Source organism: Delphinapterus leucas, chromosome 16 (genome assembly GCF_059928025.1).
Source record: "Delphinapterus leucas isolate spDelLeu-1000000601 "Yukka" chromosome 16, BTC_Dleu_Yukka2, whole genome shotgun sequence".
NCBI lineage: Eukaryota > Metazoa > Chordata > Mammalia > Artiodactyla > Monodontidae > Delphinapterus > Delphinapterus leucas.
The window spans coordinates 28,712,261-28,731,869 of record NC_143144.1 but is presented as its reverse complement, the minus strand read 5'-3'; the positions used below and the strand labels follow the sequence as shown (position 1 = coordinate 28,731,869).

The window sequence follows — 19,609 nt, the reverse complement described above, 5'->3', positions numbered from 1 at the left end:
AACAGAAAGACGTGAGACCTCTGGATCAGAGACAAAGACAATTTATTACTCATGGCAAAAACAGCAGCAAGAGCAATATCTTAGTGCTGCTTCCCTGAGCACCAATCCTCATAGGGCAATGCAGTGAGGGCTGGATGTTACTAGTGCCAGCAAAGAGCATCTCAGGAGAGTAATCCCAAAATTTAGAAACTGATTTTCACAGGGTTTCTGCTCCAGAAAGAAAGATTATTCATTTCTCTAGACAGTCCCTGACTTATGATGGTTCGACTTATGATTTTTTGACTTTATGATGGTGTGAAAGCTATACACATTCATTAGCAACTGTATTTTGTATTTTGAATTTGATTTTTCCCAGGCTAGCTATATGGTGTATGATACTCTCTCCTGATACTGGGCAACTGCAGCTCCCAATCAGGCACCCAGTCACAAGGGTAAACAACAGATACACTTACAACCATTCTGAACCCATACAAACACTGTTTTTCACTTTTAGTACACTATTCAATAATTTACATGAGGCATTCAACACTTTATTATAAAATAGGCTTTGCGTTACATAATTGTGCATAACTGCAGGCTGATGTTTTAGGTAGACTAGGTTAAGCTATAATGTTCAGTGGGTTAGGTGTATTAAATGTATTTTCAACTTACTATGGGTTTACTGGGATGTAACCCCATTGTAAGTCGAGGAAGATTTGTTTACACAAAGCTCCTATGTAGATGGAAAGCTGAGGTCTTTTATATTTAATTCCTTGGGATGTCTCCAAGGAGGGACATGGTACTAGTTTTACTATCCAGGAATTTATACTTATACAAACATGGGAACTGTAAATGCCTTTGCTTAGAAGACACAGAATGTGCAGGAATATGAGAAATCCATGAATTAACTCCCAACATTCAGCCATCTGTAAATGGGAGTAATAGATATAGTAAAGTTACACTGAAGTATTAAAAGGTTTAGAAGTAAGGTGCCTAATAGTGTCTAGCATATGGAATAATTAACTATTTGAGACAGGAGGAGTTGCACTAGGCTTGCTAGAGATGCACAGAACAAGAGTGCTCTTGATTCACTTGGTACAAAAGGAAAAAATGGAAAAAAACCCACAATGTATAACAAGATACAAACCATCCTATGAAGTATCCCATGAAATAACCTAAGAACTTCTATACAAACAAGATGAGAAAGATTCCTCCATTTATATTAACCTCTTTTATAGTAACTTTCAAGCTATAGTCTGTGATGTGCTAGTGGATGTTAACTGTAATTTTTCACAACCATCATTTTTACATGTAACAGAATACAATAAAAAAATCAAAATGTACTGCAAGGTACCAAAGGTAAGAACTATTCAGTCATATATACACACATAGGCATCCTTGGAAGTAATGTAAACTGCATTTCTTAGTGCGGATTGACAAACGTATGCATTTAGTAATATCATAAGATTAATAAGTAGCACTATACCCAAGAATTGGGAATTTATAAATAGTACCTAATGTTTACCAACAAATACATGCTTAAGAAAATAAAACTGAGGAAATCTATTTTAAATATAATGAAAATTAGAAAAGATATGGATTAACTGTCCAAATTTCAACTGAAGATAAAAACAACTAAATTATAAAAGAAAAAAATGAGACAGTGCTGAGTTAGAAGGGCTAAATATCTTAATGAAAAAGTTGGGCAATGCTAAAAATCCTTCTAAGGACAATATACCCTTTTTGTTCCACTTCTGAAAATTCTATGTAGCAAAAATGAATCTGGCACATATGAAAAGAATTACATAACACCATCACGTGAGATTTAATCCCAGGAATGCAAGGTTGGCTTAACATCCCAAAATCAATTAATATAATAATCATATCAATAGCACAGAAAACAAAACTCACATGATTATGACAACAGATGCAGAAAAAGCATCTGGCAAAATCGAACACTGTTTCAGGTTAAACAGACTCAGCAAACTAGTAACAGAAGGGAACTTCCTGCATATAATAAAGGGCATTTAAGAAAAACCCACAGTGGGCTTCCCTGGTGGCGCAGTGGTAGAGAGTCCGCCTGCCGATGCAGGGGACACAGGTTCGTGCCCCAGTCCGGGAAGATCCCACATGCAGCGGAGCGGCTGGGCCCATGAACCATGGCCGCTGATCCTGCGCGTCTGGAGCCTGTGCTCCGCAGCGGGCAGGCCGCAACAGTGAGAAGTCCGCGTACGGCAAAAAAAAAAAAAAAAAAAAAAAGAAAAGAAAAACCCACAGTAAACAACATAGTGAATGACAGAATACCTCTGCCCTCACACGAGGAACAACACAAGGATGTCTACTCTCACCACTTCTCTTCAACATTATACTAGAGGCCTAGAGGTGTTAGTCAAAGCAATTAAGCAAAATAAATAACTAAGTAAATAAATAAATAAATGTCTTCCAAATCGGAAAGGAAGAAGTAAAACTCTATTTGTAGATGACATATTTAGTACATAGAAAATTCTTGAGAATTCGCTGAAAAATATTAGAACTGATAAATGAGCTCAGAAAGGTACAGGAAACAAGATCAATATTTAAGTAATGAATTGTGTCTCTATACACTTGCAATGAACAGTCCAAAAATGAAATTAAGAAAACAATTCAACTTACAATAACATCAAAAAGAAAAAATATTTGGAAATACCAAATATTTCCTTTAACGTGCAAAACTTATACTCTGAAAATTCAAAACACTGTTGAAAGAATTTAAAGATCTAAATAAATGGAAACACACCCCATGTTATGAATCAGAAGACTTCACACTGTTAATATGGTCACTAATACCTATATTGATCCTAATTAGAGTCCAAGCTGTATTTTTTGTAGAAATGAACAAGCTGATTCCAAAATTCATGTGGAATAGGGATGGGGGAGGACCAGGGAGTGATAACTAAAGAGTATGGGGTTTCTTTTTGAGGTGATGAAAATGTACTAAAATTGACACTGGTGGTAGCTACACATACATATGAATATACTAAAAACAATGGAATTGTACCCATTAAATGATGAAATGTATGGTATGTGGATTATATTGCAACAAAACTATTTTTTAAAGTAGAATGAGAACAAAGGTTTAAAAAGTTAAAGGACAGTTTAAAGGTACCAAGCAGCAGTAACATTTATGCTAAGTACATGTTTTACTGTTAAGTCTTCAAAAATTTGAAAATACACATATAGCAACAATTAAGCATAAACCTGAGCACACTGGTCTTGCACTGCATATTTCTGTACTAAGGACGTTCATAAATAAACAACTGTCAAACAATTTTAAATAAAATGACAGCCAAATAAATATACAAAACTCCAAGAATAGTTACTTGTATTATGTAAGCAACTGCATGACATGGGGAACTATTAGGAGAGCTAACACATGGTGGATTTTGCAATAAGTAAGTCCAAACACATATAAAACTCTGAAAAGGGCATAAATAGACAGCAAAACAAATGAACAAACAAACAAAACCAGAGACAGCAAGAAGCAAAAGTAATAATTTCAAAAATTATTTCAATGTGTAAAATACACTATGGCAAGTACAAGAAATTTTGGCAAAAGCATAGTAAAAATTAAAATTTAAATGATTTTTGACATTACTTTGAAAAGAAAGTAAGACAGACATTATTACTTTGAATATACTTGTGTTAGTATACTACCAAAGAGAAGGGAAAAAACTGTAAGTAGAAAACTGTAACTTTGGATGTCACAAAGGCTATAGCACAAGAAAATGAGGACAAATGTTCATCAATCAAGTCGTCATAAAATTTCTCTCATTCTAAATTTCTGACATAAAGGATAATGGTAAATGTCTAATGAATAGAGTTAATTACTAAGAAATATTTTTTATGGAAGAAGGTTGACAATTTTTTTAAAAAGTATTTGAAAGACAGCGTCCAATATTCTACAGATCATAGTAATCCTGGTATAATTATATTTTGCAAATGGACAATTAAATATTGATTAAATAAACTGCTCCTATAAAAATTTGCCAGTCATTTTAATTTTTCAAAATTATGTACTTATTTAAAATTGGTAATACACGGCATATTATAAAAATGATTAAAACAGTAAGAAAGCACATTGAGTGGAAAAAAATTCTCCCACAAATAGCAATTCCTTAGTTTTCCTCCACTGGTTGCCAGTTTTATATATATTCTTCCTGAATTTCCATTTCTATTTGAGTTTATTTCTTGACTCTGTTTTGATTCCCCGATGTTAATCCATGTACCTAGATTATATATATACATTGAAACTATATATCCTAGATTTTCCAGAACAGTCCATATTTCTATTCACTTTATCAAAGCAAATGGGACATATGCCCTCATTTTCATAAAAGATCTATTTGCTTACAGTTTTGAATAGTAACTTTCAGAGTTCCCAAACTAGGAACCAGAATACATCTTCTGAAACCTGGTTTAAAAAATATTTTAAGGGCCTTCCCTGGTGGTCCAGTGGCTAAGACTCCGTGCTCCCAATGCAGGGGGCCTGCATTAGATCCCTGATCAGGGAACTATATTCCACATGCCTCAACTAAAGATTCCGCATGCCACAACGAAGATTCCATGTCCCACAACTAAGACCTGGTGCAGCTAGCTATACATATATATATATATATATAAAATATTTATTTAAATATTTAAACAAATATTTAAATGAATAAATATTTTAAAAAATGTATTTTAAGAATGAAAAGTTACTAGGTGAAGAAATGAAAACTGTCATACTTCTCAAACTGTCAAAAAAATATATGGGAATATAGGGAAACAACCAAGTTTTTCTCATATAATACAAACAATGCAAAATTCAGATACATAATGAAACATTGAAAACATTTCCTTAGATTATTAACCAGTATTTTATACCGTTTCTTTCCCTCATACCAAAAAAAAACTACTTTTTCTGGTCAATAGATCTGAATCCTAAAATTACACTTAATAAATATAAATTTATATATATATATATATATTTTTTAACAAACCAAAGACAATTTATAGTAATAGAATGTTAATATCAGCTCTAATAGTTTAAATTCCCTCATATGTAGGTGAAAAACGGCTCTTCAAAATGGAAGGGAATTTCACCAACTGGTTTAAAAATAGCAGTGAGATAAAGAGCAGAAGAGACAAGACTACTTACTGTTGACCTCTGGGCTTCCTTCAATATAAAAGTATTATAAAGCAAAGAGTAAGTGATATAATAAAGGAACCTCCACTTTAATAAATCATTTTTTTAGGAAAAGGAAGTCTGCAAAATCTGAGAAAGCAATTTATCTTCAGGTGAATAAGACAAACAGCAATTGATCTTGTACCCTGGGAGTGATTCTTCTTCTACCAGTTACAAATACATCTCTGTTAAGCATCACTAGAATAGGTTGGCTGGTCTCCTGTTTTAAATAATTGATTCACACATTTAAGATTTAGGGTGTATTCTGATATTTTATGCCAAATGCCACTGTCTCAGTAGGCTGATTAACTTGTCCATTATCTGGTCACTTTGTACATCTGTAAAATGAATCCAACTTGGTATAGGAGCATACGTGAGTAGCACCAAAGACAGATTTTGGGGGAAAGAGGAGTGTCAGAAGTAAGACCTCCACAAGAAAGTCACATTTAAGCTGAGACATATGAAATGGGCACAAACTGGTCAAATGAAGGAAAAGAATGTTACAGGAAGAGAAAATTACATGTTTATATCAATGAGATGTGTCACCACCAAAAGTTTCGATTTATAGCCTAGAATTCTGAAGACATCATGAGTGTCGTGTAATATAGTCTATAAAGGAGTTCATTTAAAAAATAAAACTATTCTAATTATATTTGCAAGTTTGAAATTCTGTGAAAAGGTTAAAAATTAACACCCAAGGGACAAATAGTTTACAAAATTAATTTTCATACAATTAGTCTCATAGTCTTTTAAGCCCTAACTTAAAAAAAAATTTTAAGTACATATCATGAGATTATTCTGTCATGAAGAAATAATCAGCTTAAATATAAGAGGAAAAGAGTGTCAATAAATAGAACATACTGAATGGCCAAATACTAATTTTAGATTCACAAGAAGTTGCAAAAATAATATAGAAGGCTCCCACATTACCTTCTCCCAGCTTCCCCTAAAGATAACGCATTACATAACCATAGTCCATTTTCAAATCCAAGAACTTGACACTGGTACAATACTAAACTGAAGACCCCATTCAGATTTCACTAGTTTTTACATGCACTCTCATTTCTGTATGTGTACAGTTTATGAGATCTTATACGCTGTATGCGTTTGTGCAACCACTACCACAATTAAGATATAGAACTCTTCCATCACCACCAAGAAAGTCCCTTGCGCAACTCCTTTACATTCACACTACCTTTCACCTTCATCCTTAACCTCTGACAACCACTGTAATGTTTTCTAAGACTGTAATTTTTTTTTAATTTCAAGAACATTATACAATTGGAATCATACAGAATGTAAATATGTGCGATTGGCTTTTTTCACTCAGTGTAACCCCCTTGAAATCCATGCAAGTCGTCTGTAGCAATATTTTATTCCTTTTTAAAGCTGAGTAGTACTCCATTGTACAGATGTATCACAGTTTGTTTATCCATTCACTTGTTGAAGGTTATTCGTATTGTTTCCAGTTTGGGGCAATAACAAATAAAGTGCTATGACTATATGTGTAGCAAGTTTTTGCGTGAACGTAAGTTTTCATTTCTCTATGACAAATGGTCAGGAATCTGACTGATGAGTCATGAAAATGTATGTTCAATTTTATAAGAAATGTCAAGCTGTTTCTAGAGTGGCTGTGCCATTTTACATTCCCACTAGCAATGTATGAGAGATCCAGTCATTCTGCATTCTCATCAGCACTTGTCACTGTTATCATTTAAAAATTTTAGCTAATTATCACATTTTCTAAATTTGCATTCTTCTGATGGCTAAAGATATTGAAAATGTTTTATATGCTTATTTACCATCTTATGTGTCCTCTTTTATCATTTAACATTTTAACATTACCTGAAAAGGGAATATACAATATTTCCAAGTGTGTAGTTAATTAGCTCTTTTACATAGTATGACAAGGATAAATATACAAAAAGTTAATGAAGCTTTATGAATAAAAAGTGGAGACAGACACATAAGTACAGAAAATATAATCTAATTTATTTAGAAAATATCATTATAGGGATCATTTGATTAAAGCTATTTATTATGATAACCCAGAAAAGGGACTTAAAAGTCATAGGGCACGCATCAGATGCTGTCAGTGCCCCTCTCATATCCTTTGGACCTAACAATTTCCCCTGGCTCCAGGCTTCCAAAAGCTAGGAGCTTCCTCTCTGTGCCAGGGGGATTTTCTTCTGAACTGGTGAAAGCTGCTATGCCCACCTGGGCACTAGGCAGGTGCACAGCCTTCCAAATTGCACTCCACAGCCAATAACAAGAAATATACTTGCATCTCCAGTGAGTTAATTCTGAAATCGATTTCAACACTGATTTTTCTCAAAATCTCCCCACAGGATAAAGCCCCAGTAACTTATTGTGGTAGTTCGATTAATGACTTTTTATTAGCTGCTTTGTGTTCCCTGAATCACCTCCTGCCACCCTTGCCAAAGTTACCTACATCTTCCAAATTGGCTATTTGTTTTAAAATCCTTGTTCTAGGTTCTCCTGCTGGGAAAACCTATAAAAATTAAACCACCCACAAAAACAAAGTAAGTCTCATTAAAAATAAAAACATTTAAAAAAAGTAGTGACAAAAAAGCAGTGACAATAAGACATATAAATTTTCCTTTATCTATTTAATTTTTCTACTTATTACTATTAAATAAAGTCACTATTACAAAACTCTTCAACTGTAAGTTAACAGCACTTTGCATATTGAAACAATTTCTAATATGTACATTAAATCAAAATTCAATAGTGAAAATTTATAGATGCTTATGACTACAAATGTAAGAAATTTTCAACCTGTGAAATGTAATAATTTCAACTTCTAGATGCAATGTAACATGATTATAGAGACCACAGAAAACAAACATATCAAGGGTTATTAGAAAGCTGCAGTAATCAGGGCAGCATATTGGAGACAGGAGAGACATATAGATCAATGGAACAGAACACACAGTACAGAAAAACAACCATATAATTGATTTTTGAAAAAGGTACAAAGGCAATTAAAGTGATTTAAAAAGACTTCAGGAAAGGGTACTGGCTGGAACAAGTGGATACCCATATGCCAAAGTGGGGATTAAAAAAAGAACACTTCCATCTCATCCTACAAACACAAAAATTAACTCAAAATGGAACACAGACCTAAATGTAAAAACTAAAACTATAAAATTTCTAGAAGAAAATATAGAAGAATATCTTTCTGACCCTCAATTAGGCAAAGAGTATCACATAAAAGCATTATCTGTAAAAAACAGACTGATACATTCGTAAAAACTTCTGCTCATTGAAAGATACTGTTAAGAAAATTAACAGACAAGAATATAATGGGAGAAAATACTTGCAAATCATATATCTGACAAGAGACATATTCAGAAAATATAAACAAATCTCAAAACTCAATAACAAAATGAACACGATTTTTAAAAAAGATCTGACCGCTGCTCTGAAGAAGATACACAGATAGTAAAAAAAACATAAAAATATATTCAACATCATTAGGAAGTGTAAATTAAAACAATGAGATACTACTTTACCCCTGTTACAGCGAATAAATAACAAAAGCTAACAATACCAAGTGCTGGCAAAAATGTGAAGCCAATAAAACTGTTCATACACTGCTGGTGGGAATGTAAAATGATACAGCCACTTAGGCAGTTCCTTATGAAGCATGTGATCCAGCAATCTTACTTCTAGTGGAATGAAAATGTATGTCTGTATAAAGAAACTTACACAGAAATGTTTATAGCAGAGTTATTAGTAATCACCAAAACTGGAAACAATCTAAATATTCCTCCATTGGGGATGGATATACAAGTTGCAGTACATCAACATGACGGAACACTACTCAGCCATAAAAGAAACAAATTACAGATACTCAACAAAAGGGATGACAATCTCTGATGCACTTATGCCAACTAAACGAAACAAGATTCAAAAGCTATGCACTATATGATTCTATTTATGTGTGTCAGGAACTCAAGTGAGTTGGAGAGAGGCGAGCTGCCAGGTTTCAGAGTAGTCGATTAAGACAATAAGCTAGGGAATTCCCTGGTGGTCCAGTTGTGCTTTCACTGTGCTTTCACTGCTCAGGGTGAGGTTCAATCCCTGGTCGGGGAACTAAGATCCCACAAGCCTCGTGACAAAACAAACAAATGAAAAAGACAAGCCAAAGTGAAAGTAATAATTAAGTCTTTCATCACTTACTGTGATACTATAAGAAAGACGGTAAATCGGAGAAAGTGTCAGCTCCCCACTGCTCCACTTTCCCCGGAGGGCCAGTACACTGGTCAAGGATCAGGTGAATCTGCACAGCTGCGGGAGTTGTTTCACTGCCAAGGGAGCCCCCCAAAAAGGGTTCTGAAGTTTTAAGACCCTGGGTCTGGGGTAAGATGGAAGGGGGAGAGCTAGGTGTAGAATAGTATTGAGTTCTAAGTCACACTACAGAAAGGTGTCTCCAAAGTTCTTTGTCACTTCCCTAATAAAAAAGTCTTGACAGAAGCATCTAAGCCAGGCCTCAACAAAAGCCCCAGATAAAGGGACCTCCAAATTAAGGTGCTTGGGCTAGGAATACTGACATGTGTAAGAGCATAGCTGGCCAGGTGGGATGAGTCCTTGACTGCAACTTCCTTCAGAGACAGCAATTCATTGGCTTTACACCAAGTCTGGTGTGGGGAAGGCAGCTTTCCCACATAAACCCCACCAAGTAAAACCTTTGTAGATCCCTATGATTGGCCTGAAAAATCACACACAGGTTTTTGGCCAGGAGCTAGATTCATCAATATGAAACACTGGAAAAGGCAAAACTGTAGAAACAGGAAACTATGATTTGGAATTTGATTCTACCTTGTTTTAAAAGCTAACAACAACAAAAAGGTCTGATGCTGATTCACAGACAAGGGCAGAAGACACGAGACCCCTGGATGAAAGGCAAAAGATTATATTTTACTCAAGTCAAGGCACATGAACATGGGCATATTTGCACCAGTTGCCCTTGCCCCAAGTCCTATGCAGGTAACAGGATGGTTCAGATAGATGCTATGCATGCACTTACTGGGTTTGCACTGGCAGGTGAGGAACATAAAGCTTGAGGAATCTACCAATTTTATAGCAAACAGTAACTAAGTCTGCTCTTTGTCTGGGGAGAGACAGTTACCTCATGTTTTAAGTCCACCAGCTATATAAATAATACTGAGAAATGTCCTAGGAAAGAGAGCAGTCAGAGTCTTACAGTCTTGGCACACCAAGCAAGGAGGTCTGTCTCTGCCAACAAAAACAGAGCAGTGATCACTAGGAGCTGCGGTGGGGGAAAGGCTGACTACAAAAGAGCACAGGGGAAGTTTTAGGGTGCTGGAACTAAAACATATCTTGCTCCTGGTAGCGGCTACATGACTGTGGGCTTACGTCAGAACTTATACAACTGTACATTAAAAAGGTCAATTTTATTTTATGTACGTTACACCTAAAAATTTTTTTATGCAAAACAATACTGGGGGAAAAAACGTAAATCTTTTAAAAAAGAAAAGGAAACGATACCTAGGACTTTGTGGAAACATCCCCAGTGGCCTTTTCTCCATATGTCTTCTTTCGACTGCCAACTACTTAACAATGTTTCCAGCTTTCATTTAAAGTTAATAAAGTAAACACTTTTAGATATATTTAAATCACCTATTCAGATTTATTAAATCAGAACTCACAGTTTCTAAATTTCTTGGTTTTTACAACAATTTCTGAGAAAGAAAATAGCTTAAATTTGTAAAATAAATTAAAAATATAGTTCACTGTTGCCTTTCAGCTTTCTAAATTAAGATATCCAAAATACAATAACATTTAGCAAGCTTCCCTTCACCCTCCCTACCACCAATATTAACTGACAAACAATAAATTTTCAAAATCATTAAATTACCATTGTTCATGTTTCTCCTATTGACCAGTGATCTAAACATTCATTCTAGTTAAGAAGGTTTTTAATAGAATGTAACATCTGTTTTATGTTACATGGGAGACAGCAAAATTCTTCCTCTCTGACTGGATTATTAATGGTCGTGCCTTCTACGGAGTTATTCTCTTCATCCGCATCCCCATACTAGCTCTCTAAAGTGCAACATAGCCCCTGATGTAATACATTTTCCTGCTAACTGTACAATACTGTAGACACCATAACTTTAATGTGACATGCTGGTATTTCTTTTTTAAACCACAAATGCATTTCTTATTCTTGATCACAAATTTAAATTTCCTGTATATTCCCAGCCCACCAGGCATTTTTTGTTTAAAACTGCTGAATAAAAATAGATGAATTCAACTTTTTGACTTGTCGTCTCATTTTTTTTATAGACCTCTCTCCAACTCTTAGAATGGAAAAGTGAAAAGATATTTCTTTTTATCCTTTTACTATTAAATCAACTTAAGCTTAAAACACTGCAAACTACTTCTACTCCTTAAGAGTGATATAAGTCTAGGACACACATAAAATTATTTAAAATAATATGTTTGCATTAAATTCAAGACAAATACCTTTAATAAAGGCATTCTTCAAGTGTTCATCTCTATAATTATTTTAACATGAATATCTTTCTGTTTTTATTTTTAAAAAGTCCTCAAATTTGACATATATTCCTCATTTTATTTCTGAGGTTTACATCAAGATTTGAGACCATCTTAACATTTCACTGATTAAAACGAAAATAAAAGAATATGCCAAATGGAGTTATTGTTGTATTTCCACTACCTTCAGTTTTTCTTGTACAATATTTTGTCCTTTATGAATGAATTCTGACAAAATTGAGATAAACCACATAACTACTAATGATTCTCAATTAGTTCTTCAGTTCATTTCCCTTGCCTAATTCTAAGAAAACTACATATGGTTTAAACCACTGGTATTTTTTGCTTTCTGCCAATACACAAACCATCCTTTTTTTGTGTTGAAAACACTCCCATGAATAGTTATAATATTCTCCAAAGAGACCAGATGGTAATAAACACTAGAGCAGATTTGGAAGCTAACCATAAATTTACCTTTTCATAGTCTCACCATCATAATATAGCTCTTTGTGCTTATACCATTAAAAAAAAATGGTGATAGAAACAATATGAGTATACTTTGCACTTAAATAAAAAGATACACAGTAATGTTAAGGTCTTTCATAACTACATATACCTCCCTCATTTCATATTGTTATCATCAACAATTTTTTAAGAGAGCATCAGCTTGATAAAGCATGACATTACTAATGACATTATATAGTAACTTTTTACATTAGCAAAATTACTATTAAAGTAAAACTCAAAAAATATGATCCAGCTAAAGGCAACAAACGATTTCAAAGTTAAATAGAAATATAGGCTAATGTTACATAGAATTACCACTGATTTCTATTTTGTTATTCTTCTGGGATATTAAATTATTCTGGCTTTCCTACTTGAATTGAAGTAGAATGACTTAAATAATCATTTATCAATATATTTATTTTAGAGTATCATATTTCTGAGAAATAAAAATAAAGAATGGTTTTCAAAACTAGAAGCATGATACGAAACTTTCAAAACACATTGTGGTGTATAAGATTGAAATTCAGGCATTTCCCTGCATCTGTAAAAAACAAAAATTAGCCCAAGAATTAGCTTATTTTTGTACTTTTTGATGTAAGCTACAATAGTAAATTATATTAACTATATTTTCTGTATGCATTGTAATATAGCTATCTGTAATGTTTCTGGTATTAAATTATTCTTACAGCTCAAAGCAATGAATATATAAAGTCACATGGCAATGGAAGGATAGAGACAGAAAACAAATAGAAATAAAAATAAGAGAAAAGAAAAAGTACACTTAAAAAAAACAGGAAATATGAAAGGGGGGTGGTGGGGGAGAGATTGCAGAAAACCAGAATAAAAACAATGCCTGTCCAAAAGGTATTTACCTTTTTGTTTGCTACTGTAAATGAGGTTTATAGTTGTTTATCCCATCTATGAATTTAAGCACCTAAATTTTAAATCCACCTAATTTATTAATTCTTTGTTTACAACAGTATTCACTTCATTCTATTGGGGTTTTCCACAACAGACTCAACAAAGGTAGTGTTAATTTTATTTCCCTATTTTATCTATAAAATATGATACTGGCATTGGAGTTGAGAGAGACAGATTCTATTAAGAAAACATATATCTATTTTCTTTAATGGAAGTTGTTTTAGCATCTCCATAGAAGATCCTATTTCTCTTTTGTTTTATTGCTATGAGAACAAATTACAGATTTTGTAACACTGAACCATCCTTGCATTCCCAGAATTAACTTTTCAACTTGGTCACTGACAATTATTAATGTGGTACTAAATTTATTTCCAAATATTGTATTTAGGCTTTTTTTCACAACAGTCAAAAACAGTATTAATCTATACTTTTAGTTTTATGCTTGCTTATTTTTCTTTCTGCTATCCTTGTTGGGTTATAGTATCAATGGGAGACCAGCTTGAAAGAAAAGAATCTAGAAGGGTTTTTTTTCTCCTATGCTGCTCAATGGTTTAATTATCTTAGAATAATCTGATGTTCACAAGTCTGGTATATTTGCCAAGTGAAGTCACCTAGGATTTTTACTCTTGTGGAGAGGAGGCTCTTTGATAATCTGCTCTATTTCTTATATGAGCATTACACCACACAGATTCTTCTCTTTTTAGAATGAATTTTGGTAATTTATTTCTCTCAGAAAATAGTTCACTCCATCCAAGTAATTCATGTCATCCAGAGAAATGTAAATGTAAACTTTCAATGAGATCTTACTTTTTACACAGCATATTGATAAAGAAGACCCTGATTATATTCTGAATTGGTAAGGATGTATTAAAACAAATATATGCATTCAGTTCTGATAGAAATAAAAATTGGTAAAATGTTTATGTGGACAAATTTGACAATTTGTACAAAAATCTACCATGCTTATGCTCTTTCAGCCAGCAATTCTTATTTCTAGGACTAAATTATAAACATACACAGATGGAAGGGACTTCCCTGGTGGTCCAGTGGCTAAGACTCCATGCTCCTAATGCAGGGGGCCCAGGTTCAATCCCTCGTCAGGGAACTAGATCCCACATGCTGCAACTAACAGTTTGCATGCTGCAACTAAAGATCCTGCATGCCACAACTAAGACCTGGAGCAGCCAAATAAATAAATATTAAAAAAAAACAAAAAAAAAACCTATTCAGATGTAACTTTCTATGTGACTCCCACATAGGAAAAAAAAAAGATATACAGATGGAAAATAACATGCATATTAAGGTACTCCTAAAGTATCTTTGTAAGCCATCTAAATGTTAAACAGTAAGAGATTCATTAAACGAATTATAATACTGGGACTTCCCTGGTGGTGCAGTGGTTAAGAATCCGCCTGCCAATGCAGGCGGCATGGATTCAAGCTCTGGTCCGGGAAAATCCCACATGCCGTGGAGCAACTAAGCCCGTGTGCCACAACTACTGAGCCTGCGCTCTAGAGCCTGTGAGCCACAACTACTGAGCCCGCATGCCACAACTACTGAAGCCCACGCACCTAGAGCCCATGCTCCACAACAAGAGAAGCCACCACAATGTGAAGCCTGCGCACCGCAAAAAAGGGTAGCCCTTGCTCACCACAACTAGAGAAAACCCGCGCACAGCAACGAAGACCCAATGCAGCCAAAAATAAATAAATAAATTTATTTATTAAAAAAAATTATAATACTATCATAGAATGGACCATTATAGCCATTAAAAAGAATCAGCCATATCTATTTCACACTGGTATGGAACAATCTCCAAAATATACTATTAAGAAAAAAAAATGAAAATACAAAACTGTGTATACAGTATAACATATGCAGAAAATACACATTAATAGATACGCACATAGCTGTAAAGAAATAAAATATTTCTGGAAGAACACAAGAAACCTGTTACAGGAATCACATCTAACTATGTGAACTGGGTGAGCAGAGTATGGGCACAGGAGGAAAATCTACTTTTCCCTACATACTCTTGACCTTTTAAAATTTTGGACTTTGTGCCTCTTAGTTATTTGTTGCTGCCAAACACAGTGAGTTAAAATAAGAAACATAACATTATATAGCTTTTTTTATGGGTCAGGAATTTGGGAGTGTTTTAGCAAAGGAGTTGTGTCTCAGGGTATCTCATTAGGTTATGGTGACTGGGGCTGGCTCCTGCACATGGCTAGCATGTTGGTGCTCGTTGGTGGTAAAAAACTTTAGTTCTTTGTCATGAGGGCCTCTCCGTAGGATGACTGAGTGTCCTCATGACACAGCAGTTGACTTTCTTATTATGGGCATCCAAAAGAAAACAATGTGGAAGCAACAATACCTAGCCTCAGAAACAGCCCATCATCAATGCCACACATCAATGCACATCATCAATGCCACACACAACTCTAACACATTCTATTTGTTAGAAGCAAGTTACTAAGTCTGGGCATATTCAACAACAGGGAAATTAGGCTCTACCTTTTAAATGAAAGAATGTCAAAGAACTTGAGAGAGATACTTTAAAAACCAAAACATGCATATTGCATTTTGGTAAATACAAATAGAGTAACATTAGAAAATTAAATTAAAAGATGCATTTAATTCTGTGGAAGACAAACTTTTTTTTTTTTGGCTGCATCACACGGCTTTGTGGGATCTTAGTTCCCCAACCAGGCATTGAACCCAGGACCTCAGCAGTGAAAGCACGGAGTCCTAATGACTGGACCACCAGGGAATTCCCAACAAACTTTTATCATTAACCAAAAGGATGACAGAGAGTACTGGGAGATTTAACTTTTATGAAATGACAACACTTACTTCAATCCCTACATTTCTATGTAACATCCCACCCATAACACTATACTTCTGAGAAGTCACAGTAGGCAGAGCAGCAATTTAATAAATGTATAACTAAAGGACTATTTTGAAAATGGCTCTCAACAGTGCAATATATCAATGTGTACCACCTATTCATATAAATATGTTGTGAAAACACTGAGAAATTAAATCACATAATCTTTAATGATGATGATGATACTGAAGTTTAATAACATCTGTGATAACGAGTTCATGTGCCAGCACCTTACCTAGTAGTACATACGCTTCCATTTTTTATTTTACATTTCACCCTCACAATCCCAAGTGTACAGTGTGCATTTTACAGTGTACAAATGAGCAAACGGAGGCACAGGAAGCTATAGGAAAACTTGCCCAACGTCATCTACAACGAGAAGTTTGTCATGTATTCTAAATATATGGTTCCCAGAACTAAGCACCACATTCAAGAAATATACTGTTCTTTGCCCATTTTCCTTCATTTGGAACAATCTTTTTACATTATTTTCCCTAAGATTGTGGTTTGGTGGCTCTGTACAACTACATGACACAAACTGAATTTACTTAAAAAAAACAAAGGAAACTGTTTTCTCCCTCAAGTTCTCTAATTGTAGAACTATGTAAACACACACTGACTCACATACAACTGGAAAATAAAAAAGAGGTTACTGTCATTTTTTCTTTCTTTACATTTCAATTTTCTAAAATGTGTTCTAAGTTTAACAATTAAAACCATTTAAAAAATGTTAAGAAACCCTACAAATAAGGGGGTATGAGGGGGAAGTATCAACCTGCCACAACTTCCTACATGAAAGGTTTGATTACACATAGAAGAGCCCAAAGGCTGAGCCTGCTACTTCCACCTACTATACAGTCACTCCAAAAGTACAAGCCCTATCAAGTCAGCTTTGTACATGTCCCCAGCAATGTACATTACTTGTAGTCACTGCTGCTATAAAATTAACCTTCATTCCACAGGGGCCTAAAGGAGATGGTTAAGAATTGATAGTCCCTGCTTTAAAAAAAATGCAACACTGACTACGTTATTACTGACTACAATCTTTCCCATTTAGTATAATTTTCCTCAGGGTAGGATTAAATCTATAAGTTTGGGGAAGGGAAAATGACCTACTCTAAATAATTTAAAGTACTGCTCTATATACTTAGACTTTCACTATTTCAGACAAATGACACATTTATATGAATGCTTCACAGAGGTATTACTTTTTAGTTCCCCAGTATTTTTAGATAAATCACATGGTTCAAATATTACTTTCCTATGTGAGTTGTATTAGTCTACCTGATGAACATTTCATTCAATTTTTAATACAAGAGAAGGTGACGGGAATTCCCTGGTGGCGCAGTGGTTAAGCATCCGCCTGCTAATGCAGAGGACACAGGTTCGAGCCCTGATCAGGGAAGATCCCACATGCTGTGGAGCAACTAAGCCCGTGCGCCACAACTACTGAGGCTGCGCTCTAGAACCCCCAAGCCACAAGTACTCAGCCCATGTGCCACAACTACTGAAGCCCGTGCGCCTAGAGCCCATGCTCCGCAACGAAAAGCCACCGCAATGAGAAACCTGCGCGCCACAACTAGAGAAAGCCTGTGCAAAGCAACAAAGACCCAACGCAGCCAAAAATAAATTTATTTTAAAAAAAAGAGAGAGAGAAGGTGACAACTGTTACATAAAGCACAAATCCCTAGTGGTCCATAAATATGAATAATTACTATTCTGAACATAACTGAAAGTAATCTGATCTATCTAATGAAACATATTTTTTAATTATTATATTTGCATAAATTGTATGCTATCTTCATAAAGGACTATAACTGGTATTGCTTTCATAAAATCAAACCTCTCCCTTCGCCCAAGGGCCCCCTTCCCGGTCAGACAGCGGGCAAGATGTCTGGGTGTGCACCGTCCTCAAACGCACAAGCGAGCAGATCCTCCGTGCCTCTCAGGACTCCGGTCCACGCCATGGTGGATTCCGAGCGCCTCTCGGCCCCGGCTGCTGGGCCGCCTGCTCCAACTTCTCACGCCCCCGACAGGGAATTCTCCTGTTTGCTGAAATTATATTGTGCCTGGTGATTCTGATCTGCTTCGGTGCCTCGACATCAGGATACTCCTCCTTGTCGGTGACAGAGATGATCTTTGCTGCTCTCTTTGTCATCTACATGTGTGACCTGCACACCAAGATACAGATCATCAACTGGCCTTGGAGTGATTTCTTCCGAACCCTCGTAGCGGTCATCCTCTACCTGATCACCTCCATTGTTGTGCTTGGTGAGAGAGGAAACCACTCCAAAATCGTTGCAGGGGTACTGGGCCTAATCCCTACATTACTCTTTGGCTATGATGCCTACATTACCTTCCCCTTGCGGCAGCAAAGACATACAGCAGCCCCTACTGACCCTGCAGATGGCCCAATGTAGGTGAACTCCCTTCATTTCTCTCAGCAACCTGCAAATAACACCGCCATCGAAATAATTCCTCCCAGCCCACAACTGAGGTAAAAGTGCCTTTATCGAGAAAATTTGTCTTCCAGCCTGCCAATCAACTCCTCTGGGTATGGCCACCTTTATGGGTGTGCCTAGGTTCCCCTTCCTTCTGCAGTATCCAAACGGAGACACCAGTTCTGCCTGGACAATACCCCCACCTAAGCCACAGAATGACGGAAGAGGGTGCCTCAGATTTCAAGACTCCAGGCCCCAGGTTGTAACCCATTCCAAACAACCTCAGTGTCCGTGTGTGTGGGGGTGGGGGAGTGGGGGTGGGGGAAGGGGGCTCTGTGGAGGAATAAATAAATAATAAGCAGATTATTAGGGGGAAAAAAATCAAACCTCTCTAAGTTTCTTATTCTGCCAGATCTCAAATTTTTAAATCCTCAAAATTTTCAGTTTTCTGTTACATGTTGTTAAATCACTTCTAAATACACAAACAGTAAACAGCAAAGTTCTTCAATTTAACTAGACACCACATGCAATCAACCTGCTACGCCTACCAAGAACAGAGCTTCTCAATGGTCAGCTAACTTCCACCCATCCATCCAATCTTCTTCTCCCTTATTTGAAAAGCTCACTGCATAGCCGTTAATTTCCACGTAGAGACTTTTTGAAAGAAGGAAATTATAGCTGTCATGATGGGATGGACCACAATTACTACCAAGTAAGGTCTATGAAAATGAGGCCAAGCATTGTATCACTGCATACTGGATTCTAAACGCTTTACATGGGACGGATCCAGGTAGGACAGTAGAATGAGATAAGGTTCCTTAGGTCAATTCTTCATTTTACCTCACAAACTCTGTGTATACATGCATACATATATATCTTTAGGGCCAAACATACACATAGTTTAATTTCAAAAAGAGAAAATATACCTCATCCTATTTACCTTGCACTTATTTCAAATTTCATTGACAGAAGATCAGGCCTTTCATTTCCTAATAATAAAAATATTAAACAGGTGTATATTTAAATAACTTTATAAATCAATGTGAATACATGCTCCTGAAAATGCCAAAGGTGGAATAAGAATATTGACTGGTACAGAAATAAACTTAGAAAATAGGAAGTTAC

The 19,609-nt window shown here is 35.5% G+C and overlaps 1 protein-coding gene and 1 pseudogene across 9 annotated transcripts in view; one reads left to right on the top strand and one right to left on the bottom strand.

The window, feature by feature from the left end:
• ADK (adenosine kinase) overlaps window positions 1–19,609 on the bottom strand; it is a 491,846-nt gene that overhangs the window by 274,818 nt on the left and 197,419 nt on the right. The window lies entirely within an intron of this gene.
• LOC111183539 (proteolipid protein 2 pseudogene) lies at window positions 17,994–19,498 on the top strand (annotated as a pseudogene).